Consider the following 8,805-nt stretch of genomic DNA (forward strand, 5'->3'; position numbering starts at 1 on the left):
AACTGGGAGATCCTAGCTAATGCTGAAACGAAAGTGGGAAGGAATATGGTCCAGGAGTTTTATGCTAACATGTGGCATACAGACAGGCAAAGACTATCTGGATCTGCTATCTATGACTATCAGACCTTGGTCAGAGGAAAGATTGTTCATACCCATCCTGACAAGATCAGGGAGATCTTAAAGCTGCCTCAGCTGAAAGACGATCCAGACTCCTTCAATAGGAGAATGATGAGAACAGACAAGGGCCTGGATAAGATTCTAGAGGATATATGTATCCCTGGAGCCAGGTGGACCACTAGCACGAAGGGTGTCCCAATTCAACTCAAAAGAGAAGATCTCAAACCAGTCGCCAGAGGATGGCTGGACTTCATTTGGCATTCTCTGCTGCCCACTAGCAACCGTTCTGAAGTCACTATTAGAAGAACAGTGATGATCTATTGCATCATGATGGAAAAAGAAGTGGAAGTTCATCAACTGATTTCAACTGAATTCTACAAAATTGCAAACAAAAATTCCAAAGATGCCAGGTTAGCTTATCCAAACTTGATTATATGCTCTGTAAAAACGCTGGAGTAAGGATGGGAATAACTGAGTATATCTCAGTTGAGCGGCCAATCACCAAAGCATCAATGGAAAAACAACAAGCACAGGATGACCCCATCAAGAAGAGAACACAGGAAATTCTCCCAGAAATCCCTCAATCTGAATACTGGGAGTATCTGGAAACATCTATCACCAAGATGCAAGAAGCTATGGAACAAATACAGAAAGAATAGAAGGAACAAAGTAGCATTCTTTGCTATTTGCTTAAAGAACAGGAGGAGCAAGGGTGTGATCTAAGGGAATTGAAGCGCCAGAAATTATCTCTTGAAGGACCAAGCACCCCGCAGATTAAAGGAACATCCACCTCCCAGAACAAAGGTTGTTAAATTCCAATCTTAGCCTTAACTCTGTGATAACTGTTTTTATTAGTTTTACCTTAGGAGTCATATAGTAGTAATTAGTATCTATATTTTTTATTTTATCCCCAATTAAGCTATAATTTAATTTTATCATCATCATTAAACATGAATAAAATAGAAGAATTTCTTTAGAATAAGAGGCAATATTTTTCGAGTTTTTAAGATAAATTCTAATTATTTACATGTGGTGGCAATGCTTTCTGTCTTCTGAATGAATGCTTGAACAGTGCATATGTCTTTTGAATTTGATGTTTAAGACTGTTAAATATGTTGGCTCTTGAAAGAATGATGAACATGAGACATGTTATTGATAATCTGAAAAATCATAAAAATGATTCTTGAAGCAAGAAAAAGCAGCAAAGAACAAAGCTTGCAGAAAAAAAAAGCAAGCAGAAAAAGCCAATAACCCTTAAAACCAAAAGGCAAGGGTAAATAAAAAGGATCCCAAGGCTTTGAGAATCAGTGGATAGGAGGGCCTAAAGGAATAAAATCATGACCTAAGCGGCTAAACCAAGCTGTCCCTAACCATGTGCTTGTGGCGTGAAGGTGTCAAGTGAAAACTTGAGACTGGGCGGTTAAAGTCAAGGTCCAAAGCAAAAAGAAGAGTGTGCTTAAGAACCCTGGACACCTCTAATTGGGGACTTTAGCAAAGCTGAGTCATAATCTGAAAAGGTTCACCCAATTATGTGTCTGTGGCATTTATGTATCCGGTGGTAATACTGGAAAACAAAGTGCTTAGGGCCACGGCCAAGACTCATAAAGTAGCTGTGTTCAAGAATCAACATACTGAACTAGGAGAATCAACATCACTATCTGAATTCTGAGTTCCTATAGATGCCAATCACTCTGAGCTTCAATGGATAAAGTGAGGTGCCAAAACTGTTCAGAAGCAAAAAGCTACTAGTCCCGCTCAGCTAATTAGAATCTGAGCTTCACTCCAAAAAAAAACTCTAAGATATTGTTGCTTCTTAAAATTATTTGTATTCTATGTTATTTATCTAGTAGCTTGAGGACAAGCAACAGTTTAAGTTTGGTGTTGTGATGAGCGGATATTTTATACGCTTTTTGGGGTTAATTTCATATAGTTTTTAGTGTGTTTTAGTTAGTTTTTAGTTTATTTTCAGTAGCTTTTAGGCAAAATTTATATTTATGGACTTTACTATGAGTTTGTGTGTTTTTCTATGATTTTAGGTATTTTCTGGCTGAAATCGAGGGAGCTGAGCAAAAATCTGATTCAGGCTGAAAAAGGACTGCTGATGTTGTTGGATTCTGACCTCCCTGCACTCAAAGTGGATTTTCTGGAGCTACAGAACTCCAAATGGCGCACTTCCAATTGCGTTGGAAAGTAGACATCCAGGGCTTTCCAGCAATATATAATCGTCCATACTTTGCTCATGTATAGATGATGTAAACTGGCGTTCAACGCCAGTTCTATGCTGTAGTCTGGCGTCCAGCGCCAGAAACAAGTTAGGAGTTGGAGTTCAACGCCAGAATTAGATCCAAAGCTGGTGTTGAACACCCAAAACAGCCCTATGCACGTGATTAGCTTAAGTCTCAGCCCCAGCACACACCAAGTGGGCCCCAGAAGTGGATTTCTGCACCATCCATCTCAGTTTACTCATTTTCTGTAAACCTAGTTTACTAGTCTAGTATTTAAACAACTTTTAGAGACTTGTTTTATACCTCATGACATTTTAGATCTGAACTTTGTACCTTTTGACGGCATGAGTCTCTAAACTCCATTGTTGGGGGTGAGGAGCTCTGCTGTGTCTCAATGAATTAATGCAAGTAATTATGTTTTCCATTCAAACATGCGTGTTCCTATCTAAGATATCCATTCGCACTTCAATGTGAATATGATGAACGTGACAATCATCATCATTCCCCCACGAACGCGTGCCTGACAACCACTTCCGTTCCACTATAGAATGAATGAATATCTCTTGGATCTCTTAATCAGAATCCTCATGGTATAAGCTAGATTGATGGCAGCATTCAAGAGAATCTGGAAAGTCTAAACCTTGTCTATGGTATTCCGAGTAGGATTCAGGGATTGAATGACTGTGATGAGCTTCAAACTTGAGAGTGATGGGCATAGTGACAGATGCAAAAGGATAGTAAATCCTATTCCGGTACGATTGAGAACCTGCAAATGATTAGCCGTGCGGTGACAGCGCATTTGGACCCTTATCACTGGAAGGATGGATGGTAGCCATTGACAACGGTGATCCACCAACACACAGTTTGCCATAGGAGGACGTGCGTGCGTGAATCAGAAAATAGAGGAAAGCAGAATTCCAGAAGACAAAGCATCCCCAAAACTCCAACATATTCTCCATCAGTGCATACAAGTATAATTTTTGTTCTGCCCCTTTTATTCCTTGCAATCAAAATTGATAAGTGAATTATTTTATTGTTTTCCTGACTAAGAGTTACAAGATAACCATAGATTGCTTCAAGCCAACAATCTCCGTGGGATCGATCCTTACTCATGTAAGGTATTACTTGGACGACCCAGTGCACTTGCTAGTTAGTGGTACGAGTTGTAAAAAAGTGTGATTTACAATTCGTGCACCAAGTTTTCTTTTTGTTTTCTTTTCAAAAAGTTTTCAAAAATTTTTCAAAAATCTTTCAAAAATTTCTCCTTTGTTTTCGAAAAATTTTTAAAATAAAAATGATTTCAAAAAAATATATTTTTCTTCAGAATTTTTAAGAATGAATTCTAGTGTTTCATGAAGCATGTTGAAGCCTGGCTGGCTGTAAAGCCATGTCTAATCCTTCTGGGTAGGGAATGTCAGGCGTGTCATGTCTGAGTTACATACTAAAGCTTGGCTGGCTATTAAGCCATGCCTGACCCTTTGATTGGAGTTTAGACTAAAGAGCATAAGATTCCTGGAATTCATATTAAAAATTTTGGAATCCTTATTTTTCTTTTTCAAAATGATTTTCGAAAAAATTAAAAGAAAATACAAAAAAAATCATAAAATCATAAAAATCAAAAATATTTTTTGTGTTTCTTGTTTGAGTCTTGAGTCAACTTCAAGTTTGGTGTCAATTGCATACTCATCTTGCATTTTTCGAAAATTGCATTCATGCATTGCATTCAACATGATCTTCAAGTTGTTCTTGATAAAACCTTCTTGATTGATCTTCATATTATATTGTTTTGTGTTGTATGATGTTTTTCATATGCATTCTTGAATTCTTAGTGCCTAAGCATTAAAGATTTCTAAGTTTGGTGTCTTGCATGTTTTCTTTGCATTAAAAATTTTTCAAAAATATGTTTTTGATGTTCATCATGATCTTCAAAGTGTTCTTGGTGTTCATCTTGACATTCATACCATTTTTGCATGCATTCATTGTTTTGATCCAAAATTTTCATGCATTGCATCATTTTCATGTTTTTTCTCTCTCATCATTAAAAATTCAAAAATAAAAAAAATACCTTCCCCTTTTTCTCTCTTAAAATTTCGAAAATTAGATTTGACTTTTTCAAAAATTTTTAAAATCTAGTTGTTTTTATGAGTCAAATCAAATTTTCAATTTAAAAATCTTATCTTTTTCAAAATCTTTTTGAAAAAAAAAATCAAATCTTTTTCACTTTTCTTATTTATTTTCGAAAATTATAAAAATATTTTTCAAAAATCTTTTTCTTATCTTTATCACATGATTTTCGAAAATAACATCATCAATTAATGTTTTGATTCAAAAATTTCAAGTTTGTTACTTGCTTGTTAAGAAAGATTCAAACTTTAAGTTCTAGAATCATATCTCATGATTTCTTGTGAATCAAGTCATTAATTGTGATTTTAAAAATCAAACCTTTTTCAAAACTAATTTCAATCATATCTTTTCAAAAATATCTTCTTATCATATCTTTTTCAAAAGCTTGATTTCAAAATATCTTTTCTAACTTCCTAACTCCTTACCTTTTCAAAATTTGTTTCAACTAACTAACTAACTTTTTGTTTGTTTCTTATCTTTTTCAAAACTACCTAACTAACTCTCTCTCTCTAATTTTCGAAAATATCCTCCCTCTTTTTCAAAATTTCTTTTTTATTGACTAATTATTTTAATTTTTTATTTTAATTTTTGAAAAATTACTAACCTTTTTCAAAAACTATTTTCGAAAATCACTAACTCTTTTTCAAAAATAATTTTCAAAAATCCTTCTCCGTCATCTCCTTCTAATTATTTATTCATCTACTAACACTTCTCTTCATCTCACATCACTGCTCATATCCTTACCCATGTGTTTGGATTCTTCATTTTTCTTCACCCCTATTCCTTTTCTTCTTCTACTAACAATAAGGAACCTCTTTACTGTGACATAGAGGATTCCTCTTCTTTTCTTGTTCTCTTCTCTTTCTTATGAGCAGGAACAAGGAAAAAGGCATTCTTGTTGAAGCTGATCCAGAACCTGAAAGGAATCTGAAGAGGAAACTAAGAGAAGCTAAATTACAACAATCCAGAGACAACCTTATTGAAAATTTCGAACAAGTAAAGGAGATGGCAGCCGAACCCAACAACAATAATTCAAGGAGAATGCTTGGCGACTTTACTGCACCTAATTCCAATTTACATGGAAGAAGCATCTCCATTCCTGCCATTGGAGCAAACAACTTTGAGCTGAAACCTCAATTAGTTTCTCTGATGCAGCAGAACTGCAAGTTTCATGGACTTCCATCTGAAGATCCTTTTCAGTTCTTAACTGAATTCTTGCAGATATGTGATACTGTTAAGACTAATGGAGTAGATCCTGAAGTCTACAGGCTCATGCTTTTCCCTTTTGCTGTAAGAGACAGAGCTAGAGTGTGGTTGGACTCTCAACCCAGAGATAGCCTGAACTCTTGGGACAAGCTAGTCACGGCTTTCTTAGCCAAGTTCTTTCCTCCTCAAAAGCTGAACAAGCTTAGAGTGGATGTTCAAACCTTCAGACAGAAAGAAGGTGAATCCCTCTATGAAGCTTGGGAAAGATACAAGCAACTGACCAAAAAGTGTCCTTCTGACATGCTTTCAGAATGGACCATACTGGATATATTCTATGATGGTCTATCTGAATTGGCTAAGATGTCATTGGATATTTCTGCAGGTGGATCCATTCACCTAAAGAAAATGCCTGCAGAAGCTCAAGAACTCATTGACATGGTTGCTAATAACCAGTTCATGTACACTTCTGAGAGGAATCCTGTGAGTAATGGGACGCCTATGAAGAAGGGAGTTCTTGAAATTGATACTCTGAATGCCATATTAGCTCAGAATAAAATATTGACTCAGCAAATCAATATGATTTCTCAGAGTCTGAATGGAATGCAAGCTGCATCCAACAGTACTCAAGAGGCATCTTCTGAAGAAGAAGCTTATGATCCTGAAAACCCTGCAATAGCAGAGGTAAATTATATGGGTGAACCTTATGGAAACACCTATAACCCATCATGGAGAAATCATCCAAATTTCTCATGGAAGGATCAAAAGCCTCAACAAGGCTTTAATAATGGTGGAAGAAACAGGTTTAACAATAGTAAACCTTTTCCATCATCCACTCAGCAACAGACAGAGAACTCTGAACAAAATACCTCTAATTTAGCAAACTTAGTCTCTGATCTATCTAAGGCCACTGTGTGTTTCATGAATGAAACAAGGTCATCCATTAGAAATTTGGAGGCACAAATGGGCCAGCTGAGTAAAAGGATCACTGAAATCCCTCCTAGTACTCTCCCAAGCAATACAGAAGAAAATCCAAAAGGAGAGTGCAAGGCCATTGAATTAAACACCATGGCCGAACCTGTGAAGGAAGGAGAGGACATGAATCCCAATGAGGAAGACCTCCTGGGACGTCCAGTGATCAATAAGGAGCTTCCCTCTGAGGAACCAAAGGAATACGAGACTCATCTAGAGACCATAGAGATTCCATTGAACCTCCTTATGCCATTCATGAGCTCTGATGAGTATTCCTCTTCTGAAGAGAATGAGGATGTTACTAAAGAGAAAGCTGCCAAGTTTCTTGGTGCAATCATGAAGCTGAATGCCAAATTATTTGGTATTGAGACTTGGAAAGATGAACCTCCCTTGTTCACCAATGAACTAAATGATCTGGATCAACTGACATTGCCTCAGAAGAAACAGGATCCTGGAAAAGTTCGTAATACCTTGTACCATAGGCAACATGATCTTTGAAAAGGCTTTGTGTGACCTTGGTTCAGGGATAAACCTCATGCCCCTCTCTGTAATAGAGAAACTGGGAATCTATGGGGTGCAAGCCACTAAAATCTCATTAGAGATGGCAGACAATTCGAGAAAACAGGCTTATGGACAAGTAGAGGACGTGTTAGTAAAGGTTGAAGACCTTTACATCCCTGCTGATTTCATAATCCTAGATACTGGGAAGGATGAGGATGAATTCATCATCCTTGAAAGAACCTTCCTAGCCACAGCAAGAGCTGTGATTGATGTTGACAGAGGTGAACTAGTCCTTCAATTGAATGAGGACTCCCTTGAGTTTAAAACTCAAGGACATCCTTCTGTAAACATGGAGAGGAAGCATAAAAAGCTTCTCTCAAAACAGAGTCAACCAGAGCCCCCACAGTCAAACTCTAAGTTTGGTGTTGGGAGGCCATAACCAAACTCTAAGTTTGGTGTTAAACTCCCATATCCAAACTCTAAGTTTGGTGTTGGGAAGTCTCAACAATGCTCTGAACATTTGTGAGGCTCCATGAGAGCCCACTGTCAAGCTATTGACACTAAAGAAGCGCTTGTTGGGAGGCAACCCAATTTTTATCTAATTTTTATTTTCATGGTTTTTCATGTTTTATTAGGTTCATGATCATGTGGAGTCACAAAATAAATATAAAAATTGAAAACGGAATCAAAAACAGCAGAAGAAAAATCACACCCTGGAGGAGGATCTCACTGGCGTTTAAACGCCAGTAAGAAGCATCTGGCTAGCGTTCAACGCCAGAACAGAGTATGGTTCTGGCGCTGAACGCCCAAAATGGGCAGCATCTGGGCGTTTGAACGCCAGAATTGCACCCTGGAGAAGAGCTGGCGCTGAACGCCCAGAACAAGCATGGTTCTGGCGTTCAACGCCAGAAAAGGGCAACAAATGGGCATTCAACGCCCAGAACAAGCACCAATCTGGTGCTGAATGCCCAGAGTTGTGTGCAAAGGCATTTTACATGCCTTATGGATGCAGGGATGTAAATCCTTGACACCTCAGGATCTGTGGACACCACAGGATCATCTCAGGATCTGTGAATCTCGCAGGATTCCCACCCACCTCACCCTCTCTCTCTCCATTCATGGTCATCCCTTCTGTTTTCCATTCACCATTCACATCCATACACACATCCCTCCATCTCCTCCATATCTTCTTCTTCTTCATCTATTCTTTCTTCTCTTGCTCGAGGGCGAGCAATATTCTAAGTTTGGTGTGGTAAAAGCATAAGCTTTTTGTTTTTCCATTACCATTAATGGCACCTAAGGCCAGAGATACCTCAAGAAAGAGGAAAGGGAAGACAATTGCTTCCACCTCTGAGACATGGGAGATGGAAAAGATTCATCTCACAAGCCCATCACTAAGAAAAGGATGGAGCAAACAAGAGAGCACATTCATGGATCTCAACAGGCACATGAAGAAGCTCATCATCAAGAAACCCCTGAGATACCTCAAGGGATGCACTTTCCTCCACAAAACTATTGGGAGCAAATCAACACCTCCCTAAGAGAATTAAGTTCCAACATGGGACAATTAAGGGTGGAACATCAAGAGCACTCCATCATCCTTCATGAAATAAGAGAAGATCAAAAAGCAATGAGGGAGGAGCAACAAAGACAAGGAAGAGAC

The 8,805-nt window shown here is 37.9% G+C and overlaps 1 non-coding gene across 1 annotated transcript; it reads right to left on the minus strand.

Annotated features, from left to right (window-relative positions):
• Positions 1-5,870: 5,870 nt before the first annotated feature.
• LOC112739320 (small nucleolar RNA R71) lies at positions 5,871-5,978 on the minus strand. Its single transcript, XR_003170252.1, has one exon. It is a non-coding gene; the product is annotated as a small nucleolar RNA R71 (small nucleolar RNA).
• Between the last annotated feature and the right edge of the window lie 2,827 nt (positions 5,979-8,805).

Source organism: Arachis hypogaea, chromosome 13, assembly GCF_003086295.3.
Source record: "Arachis hypogaea cultivar Tifrunner chromosome 13, arahy.Tifrunner.gnm2.J5K5, whole genome shotgun sequence".
In the NCBI taxonomy this organism is placed as follows: Eukaryota; Viridiplantae; Streptophyta; class Magnoliopsida; order Fabales; family Fabaceae; genus Arachis; species Arachis hypogaea.